A 23577-nucleotide genomic window follows, 5' to 3' on the forward strand; every position below is an offset into this window, starting at 1 on the left:
TGGTGTCTTTTTCAGGTTCAAAGGGCAGAGGCAGAAGAATGGTTGAAACAAGATGTCTCTCTTCTGGGACAGCACTGCCATCGTGCGGAAACAGTTTGATCAGGCCAAAGCTGTGAGCTGCTCTTCCTTGCGAGGCCTAGCAGTGGAGGCCGGTCAGATCAACTTAGGAACAACAGAACCTGAACTCAAGCCTGGCCCTCAACCTTTTCTGTGTGATCTGGCAGGATCGGTGGACAGTCAGGTTCTAGGCTTAGTCTCTGATCAGTGAGGGCCCAGGACCACGGAGCCCTCCAGCTGCTGCCAGGAAGTCCAGTCACAGGAAGGAGGTAAGCGGGGCCTCAGTTTCCTAACATTGTGGTGGGCCTTAGAGCCAAGCACTGAAAATGGGGGCACTTGTCTTGTGAATCTGCCCTTTGTAGGGCCTGGGCCCATTGTGACAGGAGTGACAGAGTGCAATGGACTGGCCTAATGCCAAGTACCTTAAATAGGTGATGCCATTGACGAAGTTGAGGGTGACCAAAAGTCTAAATAAAGTACCATGGCTTGGAGCAAGAAGGACCTGTATGGAAGGAATGGGAATACACTGACTTGCTGGTTTGAGTCAGAATATTTTCTAGGAGCCTGCAGATGCTCAAGTGGATGAAAATCACAAATGTAGTGGAAGGCCTACATTGTCTGAACCCACCCACCAGCTGCGAACTTCTGTGTCTTTGCAGGTTCACTCTAAAGCCCAGGGTCAATACCTTTGTCCTGACCTGACGCTGATGTTATCTCAGTTCTTGCAGGGGAGCGGGGCAAAGACCTGGCTTTGGGGTTGGTGTGTGCTAAGTCTCTTGAGTCATGTCAGACTCTGTGCGACGCTATGGACTGCAGCCTGCCAGGGAGGATAGCATTATTTCCTTCCTGTGCTTTAAGATGGAAAGCAAACTGCTGTACTTTACTTTATTTTGGGGGACTCCAAAATCACTGCAGATGGTGACTGCAGCCATGAAATTAAAAGACGCTTGCTCCTTGGAAGTAAAGCTATGAGCAACCTAGACAGCATATTAAAAAACAGAGACATTTCTTTGCCAACAAAGGTCCGTCTGGTCAAAGCAATGGTTTTTCTGGCAGGCATGCATGGATGTGAGAGTTGGAATATAAGGACAGGTGAGCATCAAAGCATTGATGCTTTTGAGCTGTGGTGTGGCAGGAGACTCTTGAGAGTCCCTTGGACTGCACAGAGATCCAACCAGTCCATCCTAAAGGAAATCTACCCCGAATATACATTGGAGGGACTCATGCTGAAGCTGAAACTCCTATATTTTGGTCGTCTGATACGAAGAACTGACTCACTTGACAAGACCTTGATAGCGGGAAAGACTGAAAGTGGGAAGAGAAGGGGATGACAGAGGATGAGATGGGTGGATGGCATCACTGACTCCACGGACATGAGTTGGAGCAAGCTCTGGGAGTTGGTGATGGAAAGGAAAGCCTGGCGTGCTGCAGTCCGTGGGGTTGCAAAGAGTTGGACACGACTGAGCTACTGAACTGCACTCTAGCTAAGGCCATTTATGAGATGGAAAATACTTGTTTTTTTCCAATTATGTATGATGATAGTATGAGACAAAGTCACGTGTGCCATCTGATTGGAATTGATAGCCATGTAAGAGTGTATGATTACAAGTAGGGCATTGTCTGCATTCAGTCATGAGAAGTATCTGGGTCACCCTAGAGCTTCACCAAATGGCTTCTTCAACTCAACACACAAAGCCTAGAATATGAAGACTCCAGCAAATTTGGGAAGTGTGTGTGTTATTCCCTCAGTTGTGCCTGACTCTTTGGACCCCACGGACTCTTTAGACCCACCAGGCTCCTCTTGTCCATTGAATTCTCCAGGCCAGAATACTGGAGTGCATAGCCAGGACCTTTTCCAGGGAATCTTCCTGACCCGTGGATCAAACCTGGGTCTCTTGCATTGCAGGCGGATGCTTTACCATCTGAGTGAGACAAGATAATAAACATGTGGCCTGTTGCCTAGGTTTGGCAAGTCCTTAGGTATAGTCAATTTCTTTTGTGTCTTACGCATGGATGCCAGAGGTTTGCCACTTGATGCCTCCAAACAGTTTGATAGTTTGAAAAAATGCTGGAGATAAAAAAAAAAAAAGAAGGGATCAAGTAAAAATTGAAATCTGGAAAACAGAAGATGAGTGATAAAGTTGGGTACCTTTGTCCAATGGAAACCAAAAAGAAAATGTAGAAATATAACCAGGTTTCTCTGAATTGAGTCAAATACAAGTCAGCCATATTTCCTGGTGTCTGTCTGTTTATGGTGTCTTTTTCAGGTTCAAAGGGCAGAGGCAGAAGAATGGTTGAAACAAGATGTCTCTCTTCTGGGACAGCACTGCCATCGTGCGGAAACAGTTTGATCAGGCCAAAGCTGTGAGCTGCTCTTCCTTGCGAGGCCTAGCAGTGGAGGCCGGTCAGATCAACTTAGGAACAACAGAACCTGAACTCAAGCCTGGCCCTCAACCTTTTCTGTGTGATCTGGCAGGATCGGTGGACAGTCAGGTTCTAGGCTTAGTGTCTGATCAGTGAGGGCCCAGGACCACGGAGCCCTCCAGCTGCTGCCAGGAAGTCCAGTCACAGGAAGGAGGTAAGCGGGGCCTCAGTTTCCTAACATTGTGGTGGGCCTTAGAGCCAAGCACTGAAAATGGGGGCACTTGTCTTGTGAATCTGCCCTTTGTAGGGCCTGGGCCCATTGTGACAGGAGTGACAGAGTGCAATGGACTGGCCTAATGCCAAGTACCTTAAATAGGTGATGCCATTGACGAAGTTGAGGGTGACCAAAAGTCTAAATAAAGTACCATGGCTTGGAGCAAGAAGGACCTGTATGGAAGGAATGGGAATACACTGACTTGCTGGTTTGAGTCAGAATATTTTCTAGGAGCCTGCAGATGCTCAAGTGGATGAAAATCACAAATGTAGTGGAAGGCCTACATTGTCTGAACCCACCCACCAGCTGCGAACTTCTGTGTCTTTGCAGGTTCACTCTAAAGCCCAGGGTCAATACCTTTGTCCTGACCTGACGCTGATGTTATCTCAGTTCTTGCAGGGGAGCGGGGCAAAGACCTGGCTTTGGGGTTGGTGTGTGCTAAGTCTCTTGAGTCATGTCAGACTCTGTGCGACGCTATGGACTGCAGCCTGCCAGGGAGGATAGCATTATTTCCTTCCTGTGCTTTAAGATGGAAAGCAAACTGCTGTACTTTACTTTATTTTGGGGGACTCCAAAATCACTGCAGATGGTGACTGCAGCCATGAAATTAAAAGACGCTTGCTCCTTGGAAGTAAAGCTATGAGCAACCTAGACAGCATATTAAAAAACAGAGACATTTCTTTGCCAACAAAGGTCCGTCTGGTCAAAGCAATGGTTTTTCTGGCAGGCATGCATGGATGTGAGAGTTGGAATATAAGGACAGGTGAGCATCAAAGCATTGATGCTTTTGAGCTGTGGTGTGGCAGGAGACTCTTGAGAGTCCCTTGGACTGCACAGAGATCCAACCAGTCCATCCTAAAGGAAATCTACCCCGAATATTCTTTGGAGGGACTGATGCTGAAGCTGAAACTCCTATATTTTGGTCGTCTGATACGAAGAACTGACTCACTTGACAAGACCTTGATAGCGGGAAAGACTGAAAGTGGGAAGAGAAGGGGATGACAGAGGATGAGATGGGTGGATGGCATCACTGACTCCACGGACATGAGTTGGAGCAAGCTCTGGGAGTTGGTGATGGAAAGGAAAGCCTGGCGTGCTGCAGTCCGTGGGGTTGCAAAGAGTTGGACACGACTGAGCTACTGAACTGAACTCTAGCTAAGGCCATTTATGAGATGGAAAATACTTGTTTTTTTCCAATTATATATGATGATAGTATGAGACAAAGTCACGTGTGCCATCTGATTGGAATTGATAGCCATGTAAGAGTGTATGATTACAAGTAGGGCATTGTCTGCATTCAGTCATGAGAAGTATCTGGGTCACCCTAGAGCTTCACCAAATGGCTTCTTCAACTCAACACACAAAGCCTAGAATATGAAGACTCCAGCAAATTTGGGAAGTGTGTGTGTTATTCCCTCAGTTGTGCCTGACTCTTTGGACCCCACGGACTCTTTAGACCCACCAGGCTCCTCTTGTCCATTGAATTCTCCAGGCCAGAATACTGGAGTGCATAGCCAGGACCTTTTCCAGGGAATCTTCCTGACCCGTGGATCAAACCTGGGTCTCTTGCATTGCAGGCGGATGCTTTACCATCTGAGTGAGACAAGATAATAAACATGTGGCCTGTTGCCTAGGTTTGGCAAGTCCTTAGGTATAGTCAATTTCTTTTGTGTCTTACGCATGGATGCCAGAGGTTTGCCACTTGATGCCTCCAAACAGTTTGATAGTTTGAAAAAATGCTGGAGATAAAAAAAAAAAAAGAAGGGATCAAGTAAAAATTGAAATCTGGAAAACAGAAGATGAGTGATAAAGTTGGGTACCTTTGTCCAATGGAAACCAAAAAGAAAATGTAGAAATATAACCAGGTTTCTCTGAATTGAGTCAAATACAAGTCAGCCATATTTCCTGGTGTCTGTCTGTTTATGGTGTCTTTTTCAGGTTCAAAGGGCAGAGGCAGAAGAATGGTTGAAACAAGATGTCTCTCTTCTGGGACAGCACTGCCATCGTGCGGAAACAGTTTGATCAGGCCAAAGCTGTGAGCTGCTCTTCCTTGCGAGGCCTAGCAGTGGAGGCCGGTCAGATCAACTTAGGAACAACAGAACCTGAACTCAAGCCTGGCCCTCAACCTTTTCTGTGTGATCTGGCAGGATCGGTGGACAGTCAGGTTCTAGGCTTAGTGTCTGATCAGTGAGGGCCCAGGACCACGGAGCCCTCCAGCTGCTGCCAGGAAGTCCAGTCACAGGAAGGAGGTAAGCGGGGCCTCAGTTTCCTAACATTGTGGTGGGCCTTAGAGCCAAGCACTGAAAATGGGGGCACTTGTCTTGTGAATCTGCCCTTTGTAGGGCCTGGGCCCATTGTGACAGGAGTGACAGAGTGCAATGGACTGGCCTAATGCCAAGTACCTTAAATAGGTGATGCCATTGACGAAGTTGAGGGTGACCAAAAGTCTAAATAAAGTACCATGGCTTGGAGCAAGAAGGACCTGTATGGAAGGAATGGGAATACACTGACTTGCTGGTTTGAGTCAGAATATTTTCTAGGAGCCTGCAGATGCTCAAGTGGATGAAAATCACAAATGTAGTGGAAGGCCTACATTGTCTGAACCCACCCACCAGCTGCGAACTTCTGTGTCTTTGCAGGTTCACTCTAAAGCCCAGGGTCAATACCTTTGTCCTGACCTGACGCTGATGTTATCTCAGTTCTTGCAGGGGAGCGGGGCAAAGACCTGGCTTTGGGGTTGGTGTGTGCTAAGTCTCTTGAGTCATGTCAGACTCTGTGCGACGCTATGGACTGCAGCCTGCCAGGGAGGATAGCATTATTTCCTTCCTGTGCTTTAAGATGGAAAGCAAACTGCTGTACTTTACTTTATTTTGGGGGACTCCAAAATCACTGCAGATGGTGACTGCAGCCATGAAATTAAAAGACGCTTGCTCCATGGAAGTAAAGCTATGAGCAACCTAGACAGCATATTAAAAAACAGAGACATTTCTTTGCCAACAAAGGTCCGTCTGGTCAAAGCAATGGTTTTTCTGGCAGGCATGCATGGATGTGAGAGTTGGAATATAAGGACAGGTGAGCATCAAAGCATTGATGCTTTTGAGCTGTGGTGTGGCAGGAGACTCTTGAGAGTCCCTTGGACTGCACAGAGATCCAACCAGTCCATCCTAAAGGAAATCTACCCCAAATATACATTGGAGGGACTGATGCTGAAGCTGAAACTCCTATATTTTGGTCGTCTGATACGAAGAACTGACTCACTTGACAAGACCTTGATAGCGGGAAAGACTGAAAGTGGGAAGAGAAGGGGATGACAGAGGATGAGATGGGTGGATGGCATCACTGACTCCACGGACATGAGTTGGAGCAAGCTCTGGGAGTTGGTGATGGAAAGGAAAGCCTGGCGTGCTGCAGTCCGTGGGGTTGCAAAGAGTTGGACACGACTGAGCTACTGAACTGCACTCTAGCTAAGGCCATTTATGAGATGGAAAATACTTGTTTTTTTCCAATTATATATGATGATAGTATGAGACAAAGTCACGTGTGCCATCTGATTGGAATTGATAGCCATGTAAGAGTGTATGATTACAAGTAGGGCATTGTCTGCATTCAGTCATGAGAAGTATCTGGGTCACCCTAGAGCTTCACCAAATGGCTTCTTCAACTCAACACACAAAGCCTAGAATATGAAGACTCCAGCAAATTTGGGAAGTGTGTGTGTTATTCCCTCAGTTGTGCCTGACTCTTTGGACCCCACGGACTCTTTAGACCCACCAGGCTCCTCTTGTCCATTGAATTCTCCAGGCCAGAATACTGGAGTGCATAGCCAGGACCTTTTCCAGGGAATCTTCCTGACCCGTGGATCAAACCTGGGTCTCTTGCATTGCAGGCGGATGCTTTACCATCTGAGTGAGACAAGATAATAAACATGTGGCCTGTTGCCTAGGTTTGGCAAGTCCTTAGGTATAGTCAATTTCTTTTGTGTCTTACGCATGGATGCCAGAGGTTTGCCACTTGATGCCTCCAAACAGTTTGATAGTTTGAAAAAATGCTGGAGATAAAAAAAAAAAAAAGAAGGGATCAAGTAAAAATTGAAATCTGGAAAACAGAAGATGAGTGATAAAGTTGGGTACCTTTGTCCAATGGAAACCAAAAAGAAAATGTAGAAATATAACCAGGTTTCTCTGAATTGAGTCAAATACAAGTCAGCCATATTTCCTGGTGTCTGTCTGTTTATGGTGTCTTTTTCAGGTTCAAAGGGCAGAGGCAGAAGAATGGTTGAAACAAGATGTCTCTCTTCTGGGACAGCACTGCCATCGTGCGGAAACAGTTTGATCAGGCCAAAGCTGTGAGCTGCTCTTCCTTGCGAGGCCTAGCAGTGGAGGCCGGTCAGATCAACTTAGGAACAACAGAACCTGAACTCAAGCCTGGCCCTCAACCTTTTCTGTGTGATCTGGCAGGATCGGTGGACAGTCAGGTTCTAGGCTTAGTGTCTGATCAGTGAGGGCCCAGGACCACGGAGCCCTCCAGCTGCTGCCAGGAAGTCCAGTCACAGGAAGGAGGTAAGCGGGGCCTCAGTTTCCTAACATTGTGGTGGGCCTTAGAGCCAAGCACTGAAAATGGGGGCACTTGTCTTGTGAATCTGCCCTTTGTAGGGCCTGGGCCCATTGTGACAGGAGTGACAGAGTGCAATGGACTGGCCTAATGCCAAGTACCTTAAATAGGTGATGCCATTGACGAAGTTGAGGGTGACCAAAAGTCTAAATAAAGTACCATGGCTTGGAGCAAGAAGGACCTGTATGGAAGGAATGGGAATACACTGACTTGCTGGTTTGAGTCAGAATATTTTCTAGGAGCCTGCAGATGCTCAAGTGGATGAAAATCACAAATGTAGTGGAAGGCCTACATTGTCTGAACCCACCCACCAGCTGCGAACTTCTGTGTCTTTGCAGGTTCACTCTAAAGCCCAGGGTCAATACCTTTGTCCTGACCTGACGCTGATGTTATCTCAGTTCTTGCAGGGGAGCGGGGCAAAGACCTGGCTTTGGGGTTGGTGTGTGCTAAGTCTCTTGAGTCATGTCAGACTCTGTGCGACGCTATGGACTGCAGCCTGCCAGGGAGGATAGCATTATTTCCTTCCTGTGCTTTAAGATGGAAAGCAAACTGCTGTACTTTACTTTATTTGGGGGGACTCCAAAATCACTGCAGATGGTGACTGCAGCCATGAAATTAAAAGACGCTTGCTCCTTGGAAGTAAAGCTATGAGCAACCTAGACAGCATATTAAAAAACAGAGACATTTCTTTGCCAACAAAGGTCCGTCTGGTCAAAGCAATGGTTTTTCTGGCAGGCATGCATGGATGTGAGAGTTGGAATATAAGGACAGGTGAGCATCAAAGCATTGATGCTTTTGAGCTGTGGTGTGGCAGGAGACTCTTGAGAGTCCCTTGGACTGCACAGAGATCCAACCAGTCCATCCTAAAGGAAATCTACCCCGAATATACATTGGAGGGACTGATGCTGAAGCTGAAACTCCTATATTTTGGTCGTCTGATACGAAGAACTGACTCACTTGACAAGACCTTGATAGCGGGAAAGACTGAAAGTGGGAAGAGAAGGGGATGACAGAGGATGAGATGGGTGGATGGCATCACTGACTCCACGGACATGAGTTGGAGCAAGCTCTGGGAGTTGGTGATGGAAAGGAAAGCCTGGCGTGCTGCAGTCCGTGGGGTTGCAAAGAGTTGGACACGACTGAGCTACTGAACTGCACTCTAGCTAAGGCCATTTATGAGATGGAAAATACTTGTTTTTTTCCAATTATATATGATGATAGTATGAGACAAAGTCACGTGTGCCATCTGATTGGAATTGATAGCCATGTAAGAGTGTATGATTACAAGTAGGGCATTGTCTGCATTCAGTCATGAGAAGTATCTGGGTCACCCTAGAGCTTCACCAAATGGCTTCTTCAACTCAACACACAAAGCCTAGAATATGAAGACTCCAGCAAATTTGGGAAGTGTGTGTGTTATTCCCTCAGTTGTGCCTGACTCTTTGGACCCCACGGACTCTTTAGACCCACCAGGCTCCTCTTGTCCATTGAATTCTCCAGGCCAGAATACTGGAGTGCATAGCCAGGACCTTTTCCAGGGAATCTTCCTGACCCGTGGATCAAACCTGGGTCTCTTGCATTGCAGGCGGATGCTTTACCATCTGAGTGAGACAAGATAATAAACATGTGGCCTGTTGCCTAGGTTTGGCAAGTCCTTAGGTATAGTCAATTTCTTTTGTGTCTTACGCATGGATGCCAGAGGTTTGCCACTTGATGCCTCCAAACAGTTTGATAGTTTGAAAAAATGCTGGAGATAAAAAAAAAAAAAAGAAGGGATCAAGTAAAAATTGAAATCTGGAAAACAGAAGATGAGTGATAAAGTTGGGTACCTTTGTCCAATGGAAACCAAAAAGAAAATGTAGAAATATAACCAGGTTTCTCTGAATTGAGTCAAATACAAGTCAGCCATATTTCCTGGTGTCTGTCTGTTTATGGTGTCTTTTTCAGGTTCAAAGGGCAGAGGCAGAAGAATGGTTGAAACAAGATGTCTCTCTTCTGGGACAGCACTGCCATCGTGCGGAAACAGTTTGATCAGGCCAAAGCTGTGAGCTGCTCTTCCTTGCGAGGCCTAGCAGTGGAGGCCGGTCAGATCAACTTAGGAACAACAGAACCTGAACTCAAGCCTGGCCCTCAACCTTTTCTGTGTGATCTGGCAGGATCGGTGGACAGTCAGGTTCTAGGCTTAGTGTCTGATCAGTGAGGGCCCAGGACCACGGAGCCCTCCAGCTGCTGCCAGGAAGTCCAGTCACAGGAAGGAGGTAAGCGGGGCCTCAGTTTCCTAACATTGTGGTGGGCCTTAGAGCCAAGCACTGAAAATGGGGGCACTTGTCTTGTGAATCTGCCCTTTGTAGGGCCTGGGCCCATTGTGACAGGAGTGACAGAGTGCAATGGACTGGCCTAATGCCAAGTACCTTAAATAGGTGATGCCATTGACGAAGTTGAGGGTGACCAAAAGTCTAAATAAAGTACCATGGCTTGGAGCGAGAAGGACCTGTATGGAAGGAATGGGAATACACTGACTTGCTGGTTTGAGTCAGAATATTTTCTAGGAGCCTGCAGATGCTCAAGTGGATGAAAATCACAAATGTAGTGGAAGGCCTACATTGTCTGAACCCACCCACCAGCTGCGAACTTCTGTGTCTTTGCAGGTTCACTCTAAAGCCCAGGGTCAATACCTTTGTCCTGACCTGACGCTGATGTTATCTCAGTTCTTGCAGGGGAGCGGGGCAAAGACCTGGCTTTGGGGTTGGTGTGTGCTAAGTCTCTTGAGTCATGTCAGACTCTGTGCGACGCTATGGACTGCAGCCTGCCAGGGAGGATAGCATTATTTCCTTCCTGTGCTTTAAGATGGAAAGCAAACTGCTGTACTTTACTTTATTTTGGGGGACTCCAAAATCACTGCAGATGGTGACTGCAGCCATGAAATTAAAAGACGCTTGCTCCTTGGAAGTAAAGCTATGAGCAACCTAGACAGCATATTAAAAAACAGAGACATTTCTTTGCCAACAAAGGTCCGTCGGGTCAAAGCAATGGTTTTTCTGGCAGGCATGCATGGATGTGAGAGTTGGAATATAAGGACAGGTGAGCATCAAAGCATTGATGCTTTTGAGCTGTGGTGTGGCAGGAGACTCTTGAGAGTCCCTTGGACTGCACAGAGATCCAACCAGTCCATCCTAAAGGAAATCTACCCCGAATATACATTGGAGGGACTGATGCTGAAGCTGAAACTCCTATATTTTGGTCGTCTGATACGAAGAACTGACTCACTTGACAAGACCTTGATAGCGGGAAAGACTGAAAGTGGGAAGAGAAGGGGATGACAGAGGATGAGATGGGTGGATGGCATCACTGACTCCACGGACATGAGTTGGAGCAAGCTCTGGGAGTTGGTGATGGAAAGGAAAGCCTGGCGTGCTGCAGTCCGTGGGGTTGCAAAGAGTTGGACACGACTGAGCTACTGAACTGCACTCTAGCTAAGGCCATTTATGAGATGGAAAATACTTGTTTTTTTCCAATTATATATGATGATAGTATGAGACAAAGTCACGTGTGCCATCTGATTGGAATTGATAGCCATGTAAGAGTGTATGATTACAAGTAGGGCATTGTCTGCATTCAGTCATGAGAAGTATCTGGGTCACCCTAGAGCTTCACCAAATGGCTTCTTCAACTCAACACACAAAGCCTAGAATATGAAGACTCCAGCAATTTTGGGAAGTGTGTGTGTTATTCCCTCAGTTGTGCCTGACTCTTTGGACCCCACGGACTCTTTAGACCCACCAGGCTCCTCTTGTCCATTGAATTCTCCAGGCCAGAATACTGGAGTGCATAGCCAGGACCTTTTCCAGGGAATCTTCCTGACCCGTGGATCAAACCTGGGTCTCTTGCATTGCAGGCGGATGCTTTACCATCTGAGTGAGACAAGATAATAAACATGTGGCCTGTTGCCTAGGTTTGGCAAGTCCTTAGGTATAGTCAATTTCTTTTGTGTCTTACGCATGGATGCCAGAGGTTTGCCACTTGATGCCTCCAAACAGTTTGATAGTTTGAAAAAATGCTGGAGATAAAAAAAAAAAAAGAAGGGATCAAGTAAAAATTGAAATCTGGAAAACAGAAGATGAGTGATAAAGTTGGGTACCTTTGTCCAATGGAAACCAAAAAGAAAATGTAGAAATATAACCAGGTTTCTCTGAATTGAGTCAAATACAAGTCAGCCATATTTCCTGGTGTCTGTCTGTTTATGGTGTCTTTTTCAGGTTCAAAGGGCAGAGGCAGAAGAATGGTTGAAACAAGATGTCTCTCTTCTGGGACAGCACTGCCATCGTGCGGAAACAGTTTGATCAGGCCAAAGCTGTGAGCTGCTCTTCCTTGCGAGGCCTAGCAGTGGAGGCCGGTCAGATCAACTTAGGAACAACAGAACCTGAACTCAAGCCTGGCCCTCAACCTTTTCTGTGTGATCTGGCAGGATCGGTGGACAGTCAGGTTCTAGGCTTAGTGTCTGATCAGTGAGGGCCCAGGACCACGGAGCCCTCCAGCTGCTGCCAGGAAGTCCAGTCACAGGAAGGAGGTAAGCGGGGCCTCAGTTTCCTAACATTGTGGTGGGCCTTAGAGCCAAGCACTGAAAATGGGGGCACTTGTCTTGTGAATCTGCCCTTTGTAGGGCCTGGGCCCATTGTGACAGGAGTGACAGAGTGCAATGGACTGGCCTAATGCCAAGTACCTTAAATAGGTGATGCCATTGACGAAGTTGAGGGTGACCAAAAGTCTAAATAAAGTACCATGGCTTGGAGCGAGAAGGACCTGTATGGAAGGAATGGGAATACACTGACTTGCTGGTTTGAGTCAGAATATTTTCTAGGAGCCTGCAGATGCTCAAGTGGATGAAAATCACAAATGTAGTGGAAGGCCTACATTGTCTGAACCCACCCACCAGCTGCGAACTTCTGTGTCTTTGCAGGTTCACTCTAAAGCCCAGGGTCAATACCTTTGTCCTGACCTGACGCTGATGTTATCTCAGTTCTTGCAGGGGAGCGGGGCAAAGACCTGGCTTTGGGGTTGGTGTGTGCTAAGTCTCTTGAGTCATGTCAGACTCTGTGCGACGCTATGGACTGCAGCCTGCCAGGGAGGATAGCATTATTTCCTTCCTGTGCTTTAAGATGGAAAGCAAACTGCTGTACTTTACTTTATTTTGGGGGACTCCAAAATCACTGCAGATGGTGACTGCAGCCATGAAATTAAAAGACGCTTGCTCCTTGGAAGTAAAGCTATGAGCAACCTAGACAGCATATTAAAAAACAGAGACATTTCTTTGCCAACAAAGGTCCGTCGGGTCAAAGCAATGGTTTTTCTGGCAGGCATGCATGGATGTGAGAGTTGGAATATAAGGACAGGTGAGCATCAAAGCATTGATGCTTTTGAGCTGTGGTGTGGCAGGAGACTCTTGAGAGTCCCTTGGACTGCACAGAGATCCAACCAGTCCATCCTAAAGGAAATCTACCCCGAATATACATTGGAGGGACTGATGCTGAAGCTGAAACTCCTATATTTTGGTCGTCTGATACGAAGAACTGACTCACTTGACAAGACCTTGATAGCGGGAAAGACTGAAAGTGGGAAGAGAAGGGGATGACAGAGGATGAGATGGGTGGATGGCATCACTGACTCCACGGACATGAGTTGGAGCAAGCTCTGGGAGTTGGTGATGGAAAGGAAAGCCTGGCGTGCTGCAGTCCGTGGGGTTGCAAAGAGTTGGACACGACTGAGCTACTGAACTGCACTCTAGCTAAGGCCATTTATGAGATGGAAAATACTTGTTTTTTTCCAATTATATATGATGATAGTATGAGACAAAGTCACGTGTGCCATCTGATTGGAATTGATAGCCATGTAAGAGTGTATGATTACAAGTAGGGCATTGTCTGCATTCAGTCATGAGAAGTATCTGGGTCACCCTAGAGCTTCACCAAATGGCTTCTTCAACTCAACACACAAAGCCTAGAATATGAAGACTCCAGCAATTTTGGGAAGTGTGTGTGTTATTCCCTCAGTTGTGCCTGACTCTTTGGACCCCACGGACTCTTTAGACCCACCAGGCTCCTCTTGTCCATTGAATTCTCCAGGCCAGAATACTGGAGTGCATAGCCAGGACCTTTTCCAGGGAATCTTCCTGACCCGTGGATCAAACCTGGGTCTCTTGCATTGCAGGCGGATGCTTTACCATCTGAGTGAGACAAGATAATAAACATGTGGCCTGTTGCCTAGGTTTGGCAAGTCCTTAGGTATAGTCAATTTCTTTTGTGTCTTACGCATGGATGCCAGAGGTTTGCCACTTGATGCCTCCAAACAGTTTGATAGTTTGAAAAAATGCTGGAGATAAAAAAAAAAAAAGAAGGGATCAAGTAAAAATTGAAATCTGGAAAACAGAAGATGAGTGATAAAGTTGGGTACCTTTGTCCAATGGAAACCAAAAAGAAAATGTAGAAATATAACCAGGTTTCTCTGAATTGAGTCAAATACAAGTCAGCCATATTTCCTGGTGTCTGTCTGTTTATGGTGTCTTTTTCAGGTTCAAAGGGCAGAGGCAGAAGAATGGTTGAAACAAGATGTCTCTCTTCTGGGACAGCACTGCCATCGTGCGGAAACAGTTTGATCAGGCCAAAGCTGTGAGCTGCTCTTCCTTGCGAGGCCTAGCAGTGGAGGCCGGTCAGATCAACTTAGGAACAACAGAACCTGAACTCAAGCCTGGCCCTCAACCTTTTCTGTGTGATCTGGCAGGATCGGTGGACAGTCAGGTTCTAGGCTTAGTCTCTGATCAGTGAGGGCCCAGGACCACGGAGCCCTCCAGCTGCTGCCAGGAAGTCCAGTCACAGGAAGGAGGTAAGCGGGGCCTCAGTTTCCTAACATTGTGGTGGGCCTTAGAGCCAAGCACTGAAAATGGGGGCACTTGTCTTGTGAATCTGCCCTTTGTAGGGCCTGGGCCCATTGTGACAGGAGTGACAGAGTGCAATGGACTGGCCTAATGCCAAGTACCTTAAATAGGTGATGCCATTGACGAAGTTGAGGGTGACCAAAAGTCTAAATAAAGTACCATGGCTTGGAGCAAGAAGGACCTGTATGGAAGGAATGGGAATACACTGACTTGCTGGTTTGAGTCAGAATATTTTCTAGGAGCCTGCAGATGCTCAAGTGGATGAAAATCACAAATGTAGTGGAAGGCCTACATTGTCTGAACCCACCCACCAGCTGCGAACTTCTGTGTCTTTGCAGGTTCACTCTAAAGCCCAGGGTCAATACCTTTGTCCTGACCTGACGCTGATGTTATCTCAGTTCTTGCAGGGGAGCGGGGCAAAGACCTGGCTTTGGGGTTGGTGTGTGCTAAGTCTCTTGAGTCATGTCAGACTCTGTGCGACGCTATGGACTGCAGCCTGCCAGGGAGGATAGCATTATTTCCTTCCTGTGCTTTAAGATGGAAAGCAAACTGCTGTACTTTACTTTATTTTGGGGGACTCCAAAATCACTGCAGATGGTGACTGCAGCCATGAAATTAAAAGACGCTTGCTCCTTGGAAGTAAAGCTATGAGCAACCTAGACAGCATATTAAAAAACAGAGACATTTCTTTGCCAACAAAGGTCCGTCTGGTCAAAGCAATGGTTTTTCTGGCAGGCATGCATGGATGTGAGAGTTGGAATATAAGGACAGGTGAGCATCAAAGCATTGATGCTTTTGAGCTGTGGTGTGGCAGGAGACTCTTGAGAGTCCCTTGGACTGCACAGAGATCCAACCAGTCCATCCTAAAGGAAATCTACCCCGAATATACATTGGAGGGACTCATGCTGAAGCTGAAACTCCTATATTTTGGTCGTCTGATACGAAGAACTGACTCACTTGACAAGACCTTGATAGCGGGAAAGACTGAAAGTGGGAAGAGAAGGGGATGACAGAGGATGAGATGGGTGGATGGCATCACTGACTCCACGGACATGAGTTGGAGCAAGCTCTGGGAGTTGGTGATGGAAAGGAAAGCCTGGCGTGCTGCAGTCCGTGGGGTTGCAAAGAGTTGGACACGACTGAGCTACTGAACTGCACTCTAGCTAAGGCCATTTATGAGATGGAAAATACTTGTTTTTTTCCAATTATGTATGATGATAGTATGAGACAAAGTCACGTGTGCCATCTGATTGGAATTGATAGCCATGTAAGAGTGTATGATTACAAGTAGGGCATTGTCTGCATTCAGTCATGAGAAGTATCTGGGTCACCCTAGAGCTTCACCAAATGGCTTCTTCAACTCAACACACAAAGCCTAGAATATGAAGACTCCAGCAAATTTGGGAAGTGTGTGTGTTATTCCCTCAGTTGTGCCTGACTCTTTGGACCCCACGGACTCTTTAGACCCACCAGGCTCCTCTTGTCCATTGAATTCTCCAGGCCAGAATACTGGAGTGCATAGCCAGGACCTTTTCCAGGGAATCTTCCTGACCCGTGGATCAAACCTGGGTCTCTTGCATTGCAGGCGGATGCTTTACCATCTGAGTGAGACAAGATAATAAACATGTGGCCTGTTGCCTAGGTTTGGCAAGTCCTTAGGTATAGTCAATTTCTTTTGTGTCTTACGCATGGATGCCAGAGGTTTGCCACTTGATGCCTCCAAACAGTTTGATAGTTTGAAAAAATGCTGGAGATAAAAAAAAAAAAAGAAGGGATCAAGTAAAAATTGAAATCTGGAAAACAGAAGATGAGTGATAAAGTTGGGTACCTTTGTCCAATGGAAACCAAAAAGAAAATGTAGAAATATAACCAGGTTTCTCTGAATTGAGTCAAATACAAGTCAGCCATATTTCCTGGTGTCTGTCTGTTTATGGTGTCTTTTTCAGGTTCAAAGGGCAGAGGCAGAAGAATGGTTGAAACAAGATGTCTCTCTTCTGGGACAGCACTGCCATCGTGCGGAAACAGTTTGATCAGGCCAAAGCTGTGAGCTGCTCTTCCTTGCGAGGCCTAGCAGTGGAGGCCGGTCAGATCAACTTAGGAACAACAGAACCTGAACTCAAGCCTGGCCCTCAACCTTTTCTGTGTGATCTGGCAGGATCGGTGGACAGTCAGGTTCTAGGCTTAGTGTCTGATCAGTGAGGGCCCAGGACCACGGAGCCCTCCAGCTGCTGCCAGGAAGTCCAGTCACAGGAAGGAGGTAAGCGGGGCCTCAGTTTCCTAACATTGTGGTGGGCCTTAGAGCCAAGCACTGAAAATGGGGGCACTTGTCTTGTGAATCTGCCCTTTGTAGGGCCTGGGCCCATTGTGACAGGAGTGACAGAGTGCAATGGACTGGCCTAATGCCAAGTACCTTAAATAGGTGATGCCATTGACGAAGTTGAGGGTGACCAAAAGTCTAAATAAAGTACCATGGCTTGGAGCAAGAAGGACCTGTATGGAAGGAATGGGAATACACTGACTTGCTGGTTTGAGTCAGAATATTTTCTAGGAGCCTGCAGATGCTCAAGTGGATGAAAATCACAAATGTAGTGGAAGGCCTACATTGTCTGAACCCACCCACCAGCTGCGAACTTCTGTGTCTTTGCAGGTTCACTCTAAAGCCCAGGGTCAATACCTTTGTCCTGACCTGACGCTGATGTTATCTCAGTTCTTGCAGGGGAGCGGGGCAAAGACCTGGCTTTGGGGTTGGTGTGTGCTAAGTCTCTTGAGTCATGTCAGACTCTGTGCGACGCTATGGACTGCAGCCTGCCAGGGAGGATAGCATTATTTCCTTCCTGTGCTTTAAGATGGAAAGCAAACTGCTGTACTTTACTTTATTTGGGGGGACTCCAAAATCACTGCAGATGGTGACTGCAGCCATGAAATTAAAAGACGCTTGCTCCTTGGAAGTAAAGCTATGAGCAACCTAGACAGCATATTAAAAAACAGAGACATTTCTTTGCCAACAAAGGTCCGTCTGGTCAAAGCAATGGTTTTTCTGGCAGGCATGCATGGATGTGAGAGTTGGAATATAAGGACAGGTGAGCATCAAAGCATTGATGCTTTTGAGCTGTGGTGTGGCAGGAGACTCTTGAGAGTCCCTTGGACTGCACAGAGATCCAACCAGTCCATCCTAAAGGAAATCTACCCCGAATATACATTGGAGGGACTGATGCTGAAGCTGAAACTCCTATATTTTGGTCGTCTGATACGAAGAACTGACTCACTTGACAAGACCTTGATAGCGGGAAAGACTGAAAGTGGGAAGAGAAGGGGATGACAGAGGATGAGATGGGTGGATGGCATCACTGACTCCACGGACATGAGTTGGAGCAAGCTCTGGGAGTTGGTGATGGAAAGGAAAGCCTGGCGTGCTGCAGTCCGTGGGGTTGCAAAGAGTTGGACACGACTGAGCTACTGAACTGCACTCTAGCTAAGGCCATTTATGAGATGGAAAATACTTGTTTTTTTCCAATTATATATGATGATAGTATGAGACAAAGTCACGTGTGCCATCTGATTGGAATTGATAGCCATGTAAGAGTGTATGATTACAAGTAGGGCATTGTCTGCATTCAGTCATGAGAAGTATCTGGGTCATCCTAGAGCTTCACCAAATGGCTTCTTCAACTCAACACACAAAGCCTAGAATATGAAGACTCCAGCAAATTTGGGAAGTGTGTGTGTTATTCCCTCAGTTGTGCCTGACTCTTTGGACCCCACGGACTCTTTAGACCCACCAGGCTCCTCTTGTCCATTGAATTCTCCAGGCCAGAATACTGGAGTGCATAGCCAGGACCTTTTCCAGGGAATCTTCCTGACCCGTGGATCAAACCTGGGTCTCTTGCATTGCAGGCGGATGCTTTACCATCTGAGTGAGACAAGATAATAAACATGTGGCCTGTTGCCTAGGTTTGGCAAGTCCTTAGGTATAGTCAATTTCTTTTGTGTCTTACGCATGGATGCCAGAGGTTTGCCACTTGATGCCTCCAAACAGTTTGATAGTTTGAAAAAATGCTGGAGATAAAAAAAAAAAAAAGAAGGGATCAAGTAAAAATTGAAATCTGGAAAACAGAAGATGAGTGATAAAGTTGGGTACCTTTGTCCAATGGAAACCAAAAAGAAAATGTAGAAATATAACCAGGTTTCTCTGAATTGAGTCAAATACAAGTCAGCCATATTTCCTGGTGTCTGTCTGTTTATGGTGTCTTTTTCAGGTTCAAAGGGCAGAGGCAGAAGAATGGTTGAAACAAGATGTCTCTCTTCTGGGACAGCACTGCCATCGTGCGGAAACAGTTTGATCAGGCCAAAGCTGTGAGCTGCTCTTCCTTGCGAGGCCTAGCAGTGGAGGCCGGTCAGATCAACTTAGGAACAACAGAACCTGAACTCAAGCCTGGCCCTCAACCTTTTCTGTGTGATCTGGCAGGATCGGTGGACAGTCAGGTTCTAGGCTTAGTGTCTGATCAGTGAGGGCCCAGGACCACGGAGCCCTCCAGCTGCTGCCAGGAAGTCCAGTCACAGGAAGGAGGTAAGCGGGGCCTCAGTTTCCTAACATTGTGGTGGGCCTTAGAGCCAAGCACTGAAAATGGGGGCACTTGTCTTGTGAATCTGCCCTTTGTAGGGCCTGGGCCCATTGTGACAGGAGTGACAGAGTGCAATGGACTGGCCTAATGCCAAGTACCTTAAATAGGTGATGCCATTGACGAAGTTGAGGGTGACCAAAAGTCTAAATAAAGTACCATGGCTTGGAGCAAGAAGGACCTGTATGGAAGGAATGGGAATACACTGACTTGCTGGTTTGAGTCAGAATATTTTCTAGGAGCCTGCAGATGCTCAAGTGGATGAAAATCACAAATGTAGTGGAAGGCCTACATTGTCTGAACCCACCCACCAGCTGCGAACTTCTGTGTCTTTGCAGGTTCACTCTAAAGCCCAGGGTCAATACCTTTGTCCTGACCTGACGCTGATGTTATCTCAGTTCTTGCAGGGGAGCGGGGCAAAGACCTGGCTTTGGGGTTGGTGTGTGCTAAGTCTCTTGAGTCATGTCAGACTCTGTGCGACGCTATGGACTGCAGCCTGCCAGGGAGGATAGCATTATTTCCTTCCTGTGCTTTAAGATGGAAAGCAAACTGCTGTACTTTACTTTATTTTGGGGGACTCCAAAATCACTGCAGATGGTGACTGCAGCCATGAAATTAAAAGACGCTTGCTCCATGGAAGTAAAGCTATGAGCAACCTAGACAGCATATTAAAAAACAGAGACATTTCTTTGCCAACAAAGGTCCGTCTGGTCAAAGCAATGGTTTTTCTGGCAGGCATGCATGGATGTGAGAGTTGGAATATAAGGACAGGTGAGCATCAAAGCATTGATGCTTTTGAGCTGTGGTGTGGCAGGAGACTCTTGAGAGTCCCTTGGACTGCACAGAGATCCAACCAGTCCATCCTAAAGGAAATCTACCCCAAATATACATTGGAGGGACTGATGCTGAAGCTGAAACTCCTATATTTTGGTCGTCTGATACGAAGAACTGACTCACTTGACAAGACCTTGATAGCGGGAAAGACTGAAAGTGGGAAGAGAAGGGGATGACAGAGGATGAGATGGGTGGATGGCATCACTGACTCCACGGACATGAGTTGGAGCAAGCTCTGGGAGTTGGTGATGGAAAGGAAAGCCTGGCGTGCTGCAGTCCGTGGGGTTGCAAAGAGTTGGACACGACTGAGCTACTGAACTGCACTCTAGCTAAGGCCATTTATGAGATGGAAAATACTTGTTTTTTTCCAATTATATATGATGATAGTATGAGACAAAGTCACGTGTGCCATCTGATTGGAATTGATAGCCATGTAAGAGTGTATGATTACAAGTAGGGCATTGTCTGCATTCAGTCATGAGAAGTATCTGGGTCATCCTAGAGCTTCACCAAATGGCTTCTTCAACTCAACACACAAAGCCTAGAATATGAAGACTCCAGCAAATTTGGGAAGTGTGTGTGTTATTCCCTCAGTTGTGCCTGACTCTTTGGACCCCACGGACTCTTTAGACCCACCAGGCTCCTCTTGTCCATTGAATTCTCCAGGCCAGAATACTGGAGTGCATAGCCAGGACCTTTTCCAGGGAATCTTCCTGACCCGTGGATCAAACCTGGGTCTCTTGCATTGCAGGCGGATGCTTTACCATCTGAGTGAGACAAGATAATAAACATGTGGCCTGTTGCCTAGGTTTGGCAAGTCCTTAGGTATAGTCAATTTCTTTTGTGTCTTACGCATGGATGCCAGAGGTTTGCCACTTGATGCCTCCAAACAGTTTGATAGTTTGAAAAAATGCTGGAGATAAAAAAAAAAAAAAGAAGGGATCAAGTAAAAATTGAAATCTGGAAAACAGAAGATGAGTGATAAAGTTGGGTACCTTTGTCCAATGGAAACCAAAAAGAAAATGTAGAAATATAACCAGGTTTCTCTGAATTGAGTCAAATACAAGTCAGCCATATTTCCTGGTGTCTGTCTGTTTATGGTGTCTTTTTCAGGTTCAAAGGGCAGAGGCAGAAGAATGGTTGAAACAAGATGTCTCTCTTCTGGGACAGCACTGCCATCGTGCGGAAACAGTTTGATCAGGCCAAAGCTGTGAGCTGCTCTTCCTTGCGAGGCCTAGCAGTGGAGGCCGGTCAGATCAACTTAGGAACAACAGAACCTGAACTCAAGCCTGGCCCTCAACCTTTTCTGTGTGATCTGGCAGGATCGGTGGACAGTCAGGTTCTAGGCTTAGTGTCTGATCAGTGAGGGCCCAGGACCACGGAGCCCTCCAGCTGCTGCCAGGAAGTCCAGTCACAGGAAGGAGGTAAGCGGGGCCTCAGTTTCCTAACATTGTGGTGGGCCTTAGAGCCAAGCACTGAAAATGGGGGCACTTGTCTTGTGAATCTGCCCTTTGTAGGGCCTGGGCCCATTGTGACAGGAGTGACAGAGTGCAATGGACTGGCCTAATGCCAAGTACCTTAAATAGGTGATGCCATTGACGAAGTTGAGGGTGACCAAAAGTCTAAATAAAGTACCATGGCTTGGAGCAAGAAGGACCTGTATGGAAGGAATGGGAATACACTGACTTGCTGGTTTGAGTCAGAATATTTTCTAGGAGCCTGCAGATGCTCAAGTGGATGAAAATCACAAATGTAGTGGAAGGCCTACATTGTCTGAACCCACCCACCAGCTGCGAACTTCTGTGTCTTTGCAGGTTCACTCTAAAGCCCAGGGTCAATACCTTTGTCCTGACCTGACGCTGATGTTATCTCAGTTCTTGCAGGGGAGCGGGGCAAAGACCTGGCTTTGGGGTTGGTGTGTGCTAAGTCTCTTGAGTCATGTCAGACTCTGTGCGACGCTATGGACTGCAGCCTGCCAGGGAGGATAGCATTATTTCCTTCCTGTGCTTTAAGATGGAAAGCAAACTGCTGTACTTTACTTTATTTGGGGGGACTCCAAAATCACTGCAGATGGTGACTGCAGCCATGAAATTAAAAGACGCTTGCTCCTTGGAAGTAAAGCTATGAGCAACCTAGACAGCATATTAAAAAACAGAGACATTTCTTTGCCAACAAAGGTCCGTCTGGTCAAAGCAATGGTTTTTCTGGCAGGCATGCATGGATGTGAGAGTTGGAATATAAGGACAGGTGAGCATCAAAGCATTGATGCTTTTGAGCTGTGGTGTGGCAGGAGACTCTTGAGAGTCCCTTGGACTGCACAGAGATCCAACCAGTCCATCCTAAAGGAAATCTACCCCGAATATACATTGGAGGGACTGATGCTGAAGCTGAAACTCCTATATTTTGGTCGTCTGATACGAAGAACTGACTCACTTGACAAGACCTTGATAGCGGGAAAGACTGAAAGTGGGAAGAGAAGGGGATGACAGAGGATGAGATGGGTGGATGGCATCACTGACTCCACGGACATGAGTTGGAGCAAGCTCTGGGAGTTGGTGATGGAAAGGAAAGCCTGGCGTGCTGCAGTCCGTGGGGTTGCAAAGAGTTGGACACGACTGAGCTACTGAACTGCACTCTAGCTAAGGCCATTTATGAGATGGAAAATACTTGTTTTTTTCCAATTATATATGATGATAGTATGAGACAAAGTCACGTGTGCCATCTGATTGGAATTGATAGCCATGTAAGAGTGTATGATTACAAGTAGGGCATTGTCTGCATTCAGTCATGAGAAGTATCTGGGTCATCCTAGAGCTTCACCAAATGGCTTCTTCAACTCAACACACAAAGCCTAGAATATGAAGACTCCAGCAAATTTGGGAAGTGTGTGTGTTATTCCCTCAGTTGTGCCTGACTCTTTGGACCCCACGGACTCTTTAGACCCACCAGGCTCCTCTTGTCCATTGAATTCTCCAGGCCAGAATACTGGAGTGCATAGCCAGGACCTTTTCCAGGGAATCTTCCTGACCCGTGGATCAAACCTGGGTCTCTTGCATTGCAGGCGGATGCTTTACCATCTGAGTGAGACAAGATAATAAACATGTGGCCTGTTGCCTAGGTTTGGCAAGTCCTTAGGTATAGTCAATTTCTTTTGTGTCTTACGCATGGATGCCAGAGGTTTGCCACTTGATGCCTCCAAACAGTTTGATAGTTTGAAAAAATGCTGGAGATAAAAAAAAAAAAAAGAAGGGATCAAGTAAAAATTGAAATCTGGAAAACAGAAGATGAGTGATAAAGTTGGGTACCTTTGTCCAATGGAAACCAAAAAGAAAATGTAGAAATATAACCAGGTTTCTCTGAATTGAGTCAAATACAAGTCAGCCATATTTCCTGGTGTCTGTCTGTTTATGGTGTCTTTTTCAGGTTCAAAGGGCAGAGGCAGAAGAATGGTTGAAACAAGATGTCTCTCTTCTGGGACAGCACTGCCATCGTGCGGAAACAGTTTGATCAGGCCAAAGCTGTGAGCTGCTCTTCCTTGCGAGGCCTAGCAGTGGAGGCCGGTCAGATCAACTTAGGAACAACAGAACCTGAACTCAAGCCTGGCCCTCAACCTTTTCTGTGTGATCTGGCAGGATCGGTGGACAGTCAGGTTCTAGGCTTAGTGTCTGATCAGTGAGGGCCCAGGACCACGGAGCCCTCCAGCTGCTGCCAGGAAGTCCAGTCACAGGAAGGAGGTAAGCGGGGCCTCAGTTTCCTAACATTGTGGTGGGCCTTAGAGCCAAGCACTGAAAATGGGGGCACTTGTCTTGTGAATCTGCCCTTTGTAGGGCCTGGGCCCATTGTGACAGGAGTGACAGAGTGCAATGGACTGGCCTAATGCCAAGTACCTT

General features: G+C 46.8%; 1 long non-coding RNA gene across 1 annotated transcript in view; it reads left to right on the forward strand.

Annotated features, from left to right (window-relative positions):
- LOC145536975 (uncharacterized) overlaps nucleotides 1-23577 on the forward strand; it is a 411144-nt gene that overhangs the window by 346551 nt on the left and 41016 nt on the right. The window contains exons 151-161 of the long non-coding RNA XR_014076109.1: nucleotides 16-326; nucleotides 2325-2635; nucleotides 4634-4944; nucleotides 6944-7254; nucleotides 9254-9564; nucleotides 11563-11873; nucleotides 13872-14182; nucleotides 16181-16491; nucleotides 18491-18801; nucleotides 20801-21111; nucleotides 23111-23421. This is a non-coding gene — a long non-coding RNA (uncharacterized LOC145536975). The remainder of the gene's footprint in view (nucleotides 1-15; nucleotides 327-2324; nucleotides 2636-4633; nucleotides 4945-6943; nucleotides 7255-9253; nucleotides 9565-11562; nucleotides 11874-13871; nucleotides 14183-16180; nucleotides 16492-18490; nucleotides 18802-20800; nucleotides 21112-23110; nucleotides 23422-23577) is intronic.

The sequence above is a fragment of the Giraffa tippelskirchi genome, chromosome X (assembly GCF_054371585.1).
Source record: "Giraffa tippelskirchi isolate mGirTip1 chromosome X, T2T-mGirTip1v1.2.pri, whole genome shotgun sequence".
NCBI classification, from domain to species: Eukaryota; Metazoa; Chordata; class Mammalia; order Artiodactyla; family Giraffidae; genus Giraffa; species Giraffa tippelskirchi.